The sequence below is a fragment of the Primulina eburnea genome, chromosome 10, assembly GCF_022965805.1.
Source record: "Primulina eburnea isolate SZY01 chromosome 10, ASM2296580v1, whole genome shotgun sequence".
Classification (NCBI taxonomy): Eukaryota; Viridiplantae; Streptophyta; class Magnoliopsida; order Lamiales; family Gesneriaceae; genus Primulina; species Primulina eburnea.
Genome location: NC_133110.1, coordinates 201682 through 209091, shown reverse-complemented (window position 1 = coordinate 209091; position 7410 = coordinate 201682).

Sequence of the window (7410 nt, the reverse complement as noted above, 5' to 3'; positions counted from 1 at the left end):
GAAATCTCATTTGTTGCATATGTTTGTTATTCTTCCGGAATAACATTATTCTGATTTATCAATCTTTTTTATTGTACAATCTAAAATTACATTTTTTTTGAGTTTTTATACTTTCAAGATACAAAATATTTTGAATTTATTGGTCAACAACGCGTCTGGCATATTTAAGTTTTCCTTGTAAGTAAAATACAATATGATTTTGCATGACATCAATTTATTTTAGATGTTTTAGACACCCTCTTCTAGGATTTTACTATTATTTATGTCATGATCTCTTCAGGACGATCAGTTTCCTTAATTTTGACATATGAGTTATTCTATAATTTCATTTTAAAACGGGTTTATTTATTTTCATATTTAAAAACCAATTTCAACTGAAAATTATAAGAGCTAAATAATATATCTTACATATTAATACATTATATCAAAGAATATATTTGGAAAATAAATTTTGAACTTCGGGTTCACTTTATATCAGAAAAGATAATACATTATCACTGATATACCTTTAACTTCCACGTTTATCCCCCTCAATGTTGGAAAAAATTATTTTACTAAAATAATAATTTATATTGCGTCATAAAAATGTCATTTTTATTGATCATCATACTTCAATATAAATTCCAACATATTTTCAATATCTCCTAGAGACTCAATGTACTGCATTTTTTTTTTCAAAATCAATAAAAGCTAATATCAATAGTAATTAGTTGAAATAAAAATATGATGCATTAGTTTCATAATCAATTGTTTAATAGTTAATTGGAAGCATCTGATAATTAATTAACCAAACCATTTTTACTGATCATATATTTTGAAAATTATTATTCTCAGTAAATATCTTCGCAAATATCATGTTGCGAGTTGTGGAACCACACTTGTAATTACCTTTTCATTCTAGAAAATATGGGGATTCAGTCTCAATTGGAACTTAACCTTGATGTATTAGACTTCAAAAACAGAGAAGATCTCATAGATGATTGGACATCTGCTATGAGAATTGCAGCAGGAACGCTCGATCTCAATAAAGAAGGATTCATTAAACTTCTGGAAATGAGTCTTATGGGATCAGTAAAGATTGCTTGGGACATGACTTCATTGGACATGAAAGAGTCAGTCCTAACTGGTGAATCTCTTAGTGAGATCGCTGGAAAAATGGCTACCCTATTTAAAGCACACTTTATAGGGGTAGACTATTTCAACAGTCAAGATACAGAGAAGAAGAAAAAATATACTCAAGCTCTGTATAGTCTGGAATTACATGATATATGTTTGGTAGATAAATACATTATGTTATTTACCAAATATAGATGGAATTCAGGAGTCGAAGAAGATATAGCTATGCAGCTTTTCTTCGCAAAAATGTCAAGCCCTTGGAGAGAAATGCTCTTAAGGGAATATGTACCTGGAAATCCAGATACGCTGGCAAGAAGAGCCTCTTTCCTCAAAGAGAAATTAGCAGAATGGTGTCATATGGCAGCATTACAAAATAATTACAAACGCTTAAGGGGTATCAACAAAAGAACTCCTTTGTATTGTAAGGAAAATGATCTTCCAACAATTATTGGAAGTAAACCACAGAAGCATAAAAGGAAAAGTTTCAGGACACATCCTTATGCTCGAAGTGGGAGAAGTTCTTGGAAACCAAGAACTGTATGGTCTAGACAGAAAGCCAGATCTTATAAATCTGGACAAAGAAGCGGACCATCGAGGAGTAGGATATCATCCCAAGCATCGAGTACATCTCGAAGCACAGGAAGAACACCTACGAAGAAAACTTTCAGAAGAGCTCATACTCGAGCCAATGAAAGTTTCAAGGATTGCAATTGCTGGACATGTGGAGCAAGAGGTCATATCTCGACCAACTGTCCAGAAAATGAAAAAAAGAGGTATTAAACGCTTTGATCCTACCCCGGATATTGAAGAAGCAGTTTACTACCAAGATCTTATTCAAGTATACCGATTTGAGGACATCGTCTCAGATGAAAGTATATATGAAGAAGAAGAAGTCTTAAATCAGGAAGAATCTGATAGAACAGAATCGGAATCTGACTGAGGACGAGGTGTTTCGACACGAAACATATGAAGATCTGTCTGGATTTTTCAGCCAGACTACAATATCTCATAACATGGTTCAAAGAATCATGAGAGAAAATCCGAGTCTATAGAGATATCAAGGTTTCTCTGCAGGACAGGTAAAAAAGTTCTTAGGAAGTCTTGGCCTAAGAAACATGAAGCATCATCTAATCTATAAAGATTCTAGAAGGGAAATGACAATCCCGATGGAACTAACATGAAATAGAATGGAGATGCAATTAATTCCTTCCGAAGAAATCAAGGAGGAATTACAAAAACTCAAGATAGAAGTAGCAAGGACTATGTCCTGGATTCATATCGGAGCAATCCAAATTATGATAAAAGCTACTTTCAAAGAAGGGATAGATTCACCGATTGATATTGCTATATGCGATAAAAGAATGGGGAATCTACAAGATTCAGTACTGGGAACGATCTCAGGAAACCTCTGTGCAGGAAAGATTGTAGGAGTAATCTATCCAAGGATAGCCTACAACCTGGCAGATCGAGATTTCAGCCGAGCCTTGACATTGCATCAAAACTTCAAGGAAAAAAGGCTGATGAAAGAAGGTAATAGACCATATTCTATTACCTATCAAATTTCATATGTTCTATCTAATACACATCATTCTGAATTGCTTATTAGAAATGAGTTTATTGAAATCCCTGAGATATTTGGAAAAATTGCTCAGGCAATTTATCCAGAAAGAGTTGAGTTTCCTTTAATACAGGAAACAGATATCCAGATCCAAGACAAACCGATTTTACAAAAAAATCAAAGTCTTAGATTGGAATCAAGAAGGCTATCTTTTCAAGTAGATAGAATTACAAGCTACAGATGAGATAAAAAGCCTATCAAAGAAACCCAACAGGAGCTGAAAAGTTTTTCTACAATAGGAAAGCTCAGATGCCCATAAGGTTGGAAGGAAGTAGAAATAGTATTTGATATTACAAAACAAAGGAATCAATTTCCTTGTAATTCAATATACTATTTGGAACAACCAATGATAGGAACTTATCAAGGACTGATTAACATCGGAGAATTGGAAGTCCATATCCAAGGGATTCCAGGTAAAGAATCAGATCGACTGATTCTTGGACTAGAGTTTCTCGAGGAACACAAACCCTGGAAACGTCTAGAGTATGGAATGGAGTTTATGGCAGATGATAAAATGTGGAAAATCCAATGACCACAAGTCCATTCTGAAAGGGGATCGGTTACGGTGACCGGAAGCGCAACGGAAGTTTTTAAAATCTAATTTTTTTGGTAAATTTTCAGGCCACCTCAAGTAAATTGTGTAGAAAATACAACAAACACCAAATAATGTCATACATAGGGTGTTTAGAAGTTTTACCTATCAATCACAAGGATTGATGTATGGCTCCAACTTTGTGTTAAACAACAAAGCTCTTGAATGGCATGAAGAAATCTACAAGCTTCCTCCTACCTTGAATCTTTCCTTCAAATTAAGCCCACCACTAACTAGGTAGATCCCCTCATATTTTGCACTAGAAAAATATGAGGATTTTTCAAAGAGAAGAGAGTGTTTTTCTCCAACAATTGAAGAACACAAAAGAGAGAAAAATGAGGAGAGTTTCTTGCAATGTTTCGGCCATATGGAGTGCAAAAGAGGGGAAGGGAGACTTGTCTTGGTTTGTGAAAAAGTTGAGTCAAAAAGGTGCATGCCATGCCTTGAAAACTCAAAAAGTAGTCTCCCAACCTTTCACCTTCCCATGCATGCATATTATATGGTTTTTATCAAAATAAAAACCATGGACTAAATTTAATTATCTCAAACATATTTGAGACTAATTAAACATTACTTGAATTTACCCAAGTCCCACTAGTTAAATAATTAATTTAAATTGAGCTCTACAAGACTCAATATAATTTAATTAATTCAACACTTGAATTAATTTAATTATTTGGACTCTACTAGGTCCACTAGTGTTTAATTAATTCAACACTTGAATTAATTTAATTTAGTCCATAATAATGTTTATGAAAATCACAATTTTCAAATACATTATTCACTTGGCCAAATTTTAATTTAGGAACACTTCCATAAATCAAAATTTACATTTCTCTCATAGAAGTCATACTTCTATTTTTCTTTACACTTATAAACTCATTTATAAGTCGTTCAACACATTGAACTATTTTCTCCTTTATAGAAGTCATACTTCTAATTTTCCTTACGCTTATAAACTCCTTTATAAGCCGTTCAACACATTGAACTATTTTTACTTCTCAACGGGATCTAGAAAGCTAGTACTTGTGTGGCCCTCAATGGTTCATTGATACAACTAGCCGTGGGTTCACATCTCCATCTGATTCGGACTAAACATGTCCTTATATGAGCATACCCCAATTGCTCCATTCTTATTTATCAACACCTTGATAATAAGAACGTCAGAACTCAAGTCTGATAGTACCCAACCAATCATGTTAAACGCCTAGCAGCATCGCTTACATGATTCCCTAGGTATCAAATGATAGTGCCTGCAAGAACCATTCTATTATGGTTAGCGTACAGTACGGTCCCTTCAACTCATATATCCCGACCGATTCGACAACCATTGGTATATCGAGAGTTGTCAATGAATCGATACTATGTGTCATGTCGTAGTTGCATCGATGGTGTAATCTATGAAACCCTTTTCATAATTACAACCATACTCTGGCCAGAGATTTCAACCTACATACACATGATAACACATAGGATATCCATACCCGAAGGTAAGCGGTGAATCCCCGACTACAATGCATTGACTCCTATGTGTTTCGACAGAACACCCAACCTTGCCACCTGATGACCCCATGAGAGTCGGTAAACAAGTCAAAGTGTAATTCTAGCACATAGAGTCTCAATGTTGTCCCGGGTCATAAGGACTAATGGTGTACAACCATAAACTAGGACGTTTCCACTCGATAAGTGAGAACCACTTGGAAAGTCCTTTAATGGAGGGTTGTTCAGTGCACTCTACCAGGAGCACCTATCTGCATGCTCGGACATCACAATGTCCCCTACCAATGAAACATGGTACTCACATCGCAGATACTAGTCTCTAACTCGAGCGGCCTATATCCTTCTTAGTGGCGGCTGAATCGACTAGGAACCGTTTAGAATATACAGTATTACAAATATGAGTTTCATGATACTCATCATATGAGCATCTCATATTCTTTCTACTATTTGTATATTCAAGGGCTTTATCTATGCAACTAGCATGGGTATACAGATAAAGATGTGCCAAAATAATAATATCAAATATTACTAAAATAAAGATTGCTTATACATAGAGTTTCATTGTGAACACTCGGCCAACACTTGGCTCGACGGACACCTACTCTAACAATCTCCCACTTGCACTAGAGCCAACTACCCATATGCTTTAAACCCATTGATTCGCGATGCTTGTCGAATAATGGTCCAGGTAAAGGCTTAGCTAGTGGATCAACAACATTATCTGCGGAGCCGACTATGTCAAAAGACACTTCTCTACTTTCCACAATCTCTCCGAGGATGTGGTACTTTCTCAATACTAGTTTGGATTTCTGATGAGACCTTGGCTCCTTTGCTTGAGCTAAAGCTCCCGTGTTGTCACACAACACCGGGAGAGGAGCAACTCCATTAGGAATGACGTCCAACTCTTGGACGAAATTCCTTATCCAAACAGCCTCCCTTGCTGCATCCGATGCAGCAATGTATTCGGCCTCTGTGCTCGAATCCGCAGTTTTGTCTTGCTTGGAACTCTTCCAAGAGACAGCAGCACCATTGAGCATGAATACAAACCTAGAGGTTGACTTCGAGTCATCGATATCGCTTTTGAAGCTAGAGTCGGTATAGCCTTCCAATTTCTGTTCTCCACCCCATAGACCAAGAATAATTTATTGGTCCTTCTCAACTCCTTGAGGATGTCTTTCACAGCTTTCCAGTGTGGAAGACCAGGGTTCGATTGATATCTACTCACTACACTTAGTGCGAAAGCCACGTCAAGACGTGTAGATATCATCCCATACATGATGCTACCAATCGCAGATGCGTAAGATATGCTTGTCATCGCCGCTATCTCTGCATCAGTCTTGAAAGACAGACTTGGATAGGGACACGCCATGACACATTGGTAGATGTTCTCTCTTGGACTTATCCATCGAGAACTGCTTCACGATGGTATCAATGTATGTGGACTGGGTGAGACCAAGCAATCTTTTCGATCTATCTCTATAGATCTGTATCCCAATACAAAAGATGCTTCACCCAAGTCCTGCATCGAGAACTTACTCGCTAACCATATCTTAGTTGATTGCAACATTCCTACATCATTCCCAATGAGTAGAATGTCATCAACATAAAGCACCAGGAATGTCACAACACTCCCACTGACCTTCTTATACACAGGGTTTCTCAGGATTCTTAGTAAATCAACTCTTTGATTGTACTATCGAATCTAAGGTTCCAACTCCTAGATGCCTGCTTTAGACCATAAATAGGTCTCTGAAGTTTGCATACCATATGCTCACTTCCGATAGATGTAAACCCTCCAGCTTTGAGACATGTAAATCACTTTCTTAATATCCCCATTAAGAAAGACTGTCTTGACATCCATCTGCCATATCTCATAGTCATACCATGCAGCTATGGCTAGCAATATCCTTATAGACTTGAGCATTGCAACTGGTGAAAAGGTTTCCTCAAAGTCAACTCCTTGTATTTGAGTATATCCTTTTGCCACCAATCGCGCCTTGAAGGTCAATACCTTCCATCCGCCCCAAGTCCCTATGGGAACCGTTCCCTCAGGTGGATCTATAAGATCCTACACTTGGTTCGAATGCATGGAATTCAACTCAGATTCCATTGCTTCAAGCCATTTGGATGAATCGGCATCAGATAACGCTTTCTTGAAGGTCCTTGGATCACATCCATGGTTAGGCTCATCATGGCCCTCTTCAAGAAGCTGACCATACCTTATAGGTGGTCTCGAGACTCTCTCGGATCTTCTAGGAGCTTGTATCTTCTCATTTGGCTCTTCGGGTGTGGGTTCTATAATTGTGGGTGTCTCTCGAACCTCTTCGAGTTCTATCATCTCCCATTTTCTATCCAATAGAAATTCCCTTTCCAAAAGGTTGCATTCCTAGAAACAAACACCTTTGTTTCTTGAGGATGATAGAAGTAGTATCCAACCGAATTCATTGGATATCCCACAAAGTAGCATAAAATGGATCGACTATCCAATTTATCTCCCACTACCTGCTTCATAAGCAGGGCACCCCCATATTCTAAGATAAGAATATTTGGGAGGCTTACCCATCCATATCTCATATGGTGTCTG